Source organism: Nematolebias whitei, chromosome 1 (genome assembly GCF_014905685.2).
Source record: "Nematolebias whitei isolate Nwh7 chromosome 1, NemWhi1, whole genome shotgun sequence".
Taxonomy (NCBI): domain Eukaryota; kingdom Metazoa; phylum Chordata; class Actinopteri; order Cyprinodontiformes; family Rivulidae; genus Nematolebias; species Nematolebias whitei.
Window position 1 is genome coordinate 36,505,331 of NC_056498.1, and position 5,822 is coordinate 36,511,152.

Sequence of the window (5,822 nt, forward strand, 5' to 3'; positions counted from 1 at the left end):
CACACACACACACACACCCCATCCAAAAAAAAAGTACTAAACATGAGGCCGCCTTTCTAGTCTGTATTTCTTCCTGCCTGGCCTATTCAGAGTTCTGTCAGGGAGTGAGACACAGGTGTGTGGATACCATGGTGATCCTAATGCAGCTTTAATGTTTTGTTCCATCCTGGTTCTCTTTACACATTCTAATGATAAGATTTTAATGTAGTTTATTTGTATCATCAGCTTAGATTATTGTAAAGCTAAGACCCAAACTACAAGAAGAAACTTGATGTTCGGTGCTGCTTTGGGCAATAGCTGCACTGGCAACCTTCCTTTTGTTGGGAACTGTCTAGAAAGGCAGTCACCTGTTATTATCCACCTGAAAAGGGTCTTACTCTTCCTTCAACTTTAATACGGCCTGATCTGCGACGTGTACCCCCGAACTTTTACATCAAAAAGACCAGCTCGGTACCATGATGAGTCCTCGAGGCTCAGTGAGACTAACCTGTATAAATAAAGGTTGAACCGAATGTGTGTTATTACTTTTATTTACGTCAGTTACCATGGCGACGTCATTTGCAAACAAACACGCCGTTTTTCCTCATTGAAAAACCCTGACAGAGCTCTCGACAACTGCCACAGTGAGGTCACATGACCAAGAGTGAAGAGGTCTCTGAACAAACTGAGGCGCCATTTCGATTCAAGATGGCTGCCACAGCTACCTCAGAAAACTCAAAATTGACTATAACTCAGTCATTCTTGGATATATTGAGCTGAAATTTGATATGGATGTAGCTGAGAGCGAGTTGTTATGTATTCTTAACGTAAATTAAAAATACAAAATGGCCACTTTTGCTATAAGGGAAAAATATGTGATAACTCAGCTATTTCAAAAGCTATTGAGCTGAAATTTACTGTGCTGGTACCTGACAGTGATGCAAAGTTCATTTCAAACAGATATAACTCAGAGGATTTTAGAGCTATAAGCTGAAATTTGGTGTGTTGGTAGCTGAAAACAATCCCTAATCGACTCTGATAGTTAATCAAAAATCCAGGATGGCCGCCTGAGCCATAAAGGAAAAAATCTGCCATTTTTAGTTGTTAAGCTAAAATTTGGTGTGGCGGTAGCCGAGAGCAATTCAAATAAAAAAAAATCCAAGATGGCCACCAAATCTACATTTAAACGGCTTTAACTCGGCTATTTGTACACATACAGAGCTGAAATTTGGTGTGGTGGTAGCTGAGAACATTCTCCGTCACATACTGAATCCAAATCAAAAATCCAAGATAGCTTAAAAGAAAAAATTACAATAACTCCTTGATTTTTTTTTGCCATATTTAGTTGAAATTTGGTATAGTGGTAGCTGAGAGCGAACCCCCACACAGAGTGCTGTCAAATCAAAATTTTAAAATGGCCCAACGTGGCAGTTCCCGTCAAAGTTTCTCCAGGAACTTATAGTTAAATCTACTATTGCAACAATGGAATCCACACATTTCTCGCTTTTTGACTTTGGAGATCCCATCTTTTAATGATACATTAATACTTCCAGCATTTTGACATGCTTTTGTTGTTAACTGCCCACAGGAAAGCTCAGCAAAGGACATAGAGAAAAGCGCGGAGTTTTTCTCGACGCTGTTCCGCAGCGTCGAGAAAGTTCGAGCCGAGCTGGTGGAGATGATCCGCAGGAAGCAGGCGGCGGCGGAGCAGAGAGCGGAGAGGCTCATCGACGAGCTGGAGCTAGAAATCACTGAGCTGCAGAGGAGAAGACGTGAGCTGGAGCAGCTTTTTCACACAGAGGACCACCTGCATGTGGTGCAGGTCAGACACTTACTCACACCAACATGTTGAGTTAGATTAAAACAAAAAACAGAAGTCGAAAAGCAGCATAAAGACCTGAGCTGTCGTTGGATTTAAAATCCCGTTTCTCCTCTTTGGCTTCCCGATGTCAGAGGTTTCCAGCTGTGAGCTCTCCTCCATCTGTTGAAGCCTGCTCAGATGTCTTCATCCATTCAGACACGTGTTTGGGGACTTTAAGGAGAGCGATGGCCGACATCCGAGAGCTGCTTCAGTCGGAGCTGCAAAAACTGTCCATTCAAGGTCAGCGTCCGGAAACGAGTAACCGTTGCTGAATCACAAAAATAAATAGCATTGCTACTTTTCACGATCTCCTGATCTGTGTGTTTGATGTAATTTAACTGTGTGTAACCTTCCAGAGCATGAGAAGATCCAGCAGTATGCAGGTACATTGAAACATTTTTAACATATCTCAGTGCTGTTCCTCTTTTTAGTTAGACTTTTATTTTTTGTTCATTATATATATATAAAACAGTAAACTTCATAGTACTGTAAGGACAGTGATATGAAACAAAAATACTTCTTTAAATGTGGGTGCAAGGGGTGCTGCAGCACCCCCTGCTGGATATCCAAAATACCAAATTTTATTAAAATATGAATAAAGCTATTTAATCAGGTCTACATATGATATAATATTTTATTATTGAGTTTGGAACCTTGTTATTATTTTTTGTTTAAAACCATTTTTAAAAGTGAGCAGGATAGCATTAGGTCATGACTGCAATTTTACATTATTTTAAAATAATTAACGTCATATTTTAATTTATATTACCAGATAGCAACATACACTGTTGGTACATGATTTACGGCACATATTTAGCATTCTTATATTTTTCATGTAGCACTTCGCAACTGAAACGCATTCCCAGAGCAATGTTGGCAATTTCCTGTTAGTTCATAATAAATGTTTAAATTTATTGTGTGAATGTTTATGAAGCGTTCACACTATTGTGATCCCGTTTTCTTCCGTACGTTTTTTTTAAGCGATTCTTGTCCAGCAGATTTTGTGCTATTTCTACAAATCACATCAAAATATTCAGCTCATTCAGGAGAAGGGTGCTATGGTTTTTGGTATTGGTGCAACTTTAGCTTTTTGAAATATTTAGCTTTTTCTGCCATTTTTGTTTTCTCATAGAAAATAAATTGAGCTCATTTTACATCCTTCAAATTTTACATCTGTTCACAACCTTTTACTGCTTCTTTCACATTTTGTTCTGGTTCATCTTCTTTCAGCTTCCTTGTGCAAATTTAAACTTTTTTCCAGCTACTTTCAGCTGTTTTTCAGCTGTTTTTGTGCTCCTTTCATATTCTTTCTGCTAACTACAACATTTTTGTTCTTATTCTAATTTCTTTCTGCTAATTTCAGCTTGTTCTACTCTTTTCAGCTTATTTCTGCAAGTTTCAGCTTTTTCTATTTCAGCTACCATTTAGCTGTTTTATGCGATTTGAGCTTTTTCAGCTAATTCCACATTTTTTTGTACTCATTTAAACTTTTTTCAGCCTCATTCAGCAAAAATGTGCTCTCTCCACTTCCTTCTTGTAATTTCAATTTATTTCTGCGTTTAAGCTACTTTTCAGCTGTTTTTGGCTAATGTCAGCTCTTTTTTTTCTTTTATAATTTCCACTTTTTTGTACTAATTTTTGCTTCTTTCAGCCTAATTGGGTAAACATGTTCTTTCTGCTTTCTTCTGCTAATTTAAGTTTGCTCTACATGTTCAGCTGCTTTTTTTTAGCGTTTCATTTAGCTAATTTCAGCTATTTTCAGATAAATTCAGTTTTTTTGTGGTAACTTATGTTATTTTCAGCCTAATTAACTTATCACTGTTAATTTCCTTTCTGCTAGGTTCAGCTTTTCTGCTAATTTAGCTACTATTTAGCTGTTTTGTGTTTAAAAAAAATCAAGTAATTCCACCTTTTTTAAACTCATTTCAGCTATTTCCTCTTCCTTCTGGTAGTTTAAGCTTCTTTCTGCTTTTTCAGCTACTTTTCAGCTTTTTTTGTTTTGTTTTGCTGCTAATTTCAGCCTTTTTAGCTAATTTCCTATTTTTTGTGCTCATTTCTTCTTAATAAATTCAGCAAATATGTATTATTTCTGCTTTCTTCTACTAGTTTAAGCTTGTTCTTGCATATCAGCTACATTTCAGCATGTTTTTAGTTAATTTCAATTGTTTTTCAGCAAGTTCTTCAGCAATAAGCATTCACGCTGCATTTTCGCAGGAAGTGCAATTTCTCTAGTTTTGTTTGTTACTCCTAGTTTGACTTTATTGCCAACTGGGGAATAAAGAATTACCAAAAGATTTTAATGTGCAAAGACATTATTTGTGTTTTTTTCAGAAGCCATAGATTAAAAAATGAAAAGAAAATATAAATTCACACACTGAAACTGTTTTTCTGTTTTTCGGCCTGCCAAGATGATGTTCGTCTGGACCCCAAGACTGCCAACCCGTGGCTCTTCCTGTCAGAGGACGGGAGGCAGGTGAGGGACGGAGATTTTGAGCAACGGGTGGAGGACGCGCCGGAGCGTTTTGACAAAGCTCCATGTGTCCTCGCTCTCGCAGTAAGAAACCCTCCTTTGACATATGCTGCTCAATGTTGTGTCTCTGTTTCAATACTTTGGAAACTAGATGATCCCCGTGATCTTTGCAGGGTTTCACCACCGGCAGACACTACTGGGAAGTGCACGTTGGAGACAAGACGGCGTGGGACCTGGGCGTGGCTCGAGAGTCCATCAGCAGGAAAGGTTTGGTCACGCTGAGCCCGGAGGACGGCTACTGGGCCGTCTGCTTGAGGAAGGGCATGGAGTACCGGGCGTGCGCGGGCCAGGCGGAGCTGCTGTGTCTGCCTCGGAGGCCGCAGGTCATCGGAGTGTTTCTGGATTACGAGGACGGGACAGTGTCCTTTTACGACGCAGAGGCCGAAGCACACATCTACTCATATACAGAGTTCGGCTTCACCGAGGCCCTGTTTCCCTTTTTCAACCCGGACACGAACGAAAACGGAAACAACAAGTCACCGCTGACGCTCCGCCCCGTTAGTGAAGTCTACAGAGGCCGGGATTTAGACGACATCACTATATGACGTCATAAATCTGTATCCCAGGACCGGTCATTTATTTATCACTAGTGATTTTGTTCTAATCTCTTTTTCTCTGTTTGAAATACTGCACTGTTGTGGCCAAGCTTGATAGAGATTGTATAATTTGTAGAAAAATAAAACTTATTTACTGTATGCTGCACCTGATGGAGAGATCTGCGTAGCAGCAGACAACACAATAAATCATCCTAAATGTAAAGTAGGGAGTAAGATGACCATAATGTAAGGAAAAGACTCAAAAACTGACACCACCATGGTTCGGTGAGTCAACAAATAAACAAAAATACTAATATTTCTGCAGAAAATGTGTAAATATACAAACATAACTGTGATATGCACCAATAAAACTTACACCAAAACACAAGTATTGATGAGTGACTGCAACAAACAAACTGTGGAAGTCTAAACTGACAATAATTGATCAAATTGGGACAGATATTAAACATCATATAAAGTATATTTCACCAAATATTCATGGATATTGCACGTTTTTAAAGGTTACCTATCACACAAATTATCAACAAGTATTACACTATAACAAAGGTAACATACTGCACAAATTACTAACAGGTGTTGCACAATATAAAAGGGAACATATTGTGCAGAGTTTAAATTAGAAGAAAACTTTGATTACCCACTTCATGTCTCTGACGCTTTTTATTTTGCTTTTACACATGATCCTCCTGGGTTTGAGTCCCCTGACTCACTCTGTCATTGTGTGAACGTTGATGAAGCATTCACACTATTGTGATCCTTTTTCTATTGTTTTATGGCATCTTTCTCGTTCCACAACTTTTGTGCTATTTTAAAAAATCATGAATCAAAACGTTCAGCTCTTGGTGCTATGACTTTTGGTATTGGTGCAACTTTAGCTTTTTGAAATATTTAGCCC

General features: G+C 38.6%; 1 pseudogene; it reads left to right on the forward strand.

Moving 5' to 3' along the window:
* Nucleotides 1-4,915, forward strand: part of LOC119416979 — a 13,065-nt pseudogene extending 8,150 nt beyond the window's left edge.
* The last annotated feature ends 907 nt before the right edge of the window (nt 4,916-5,822 follow it).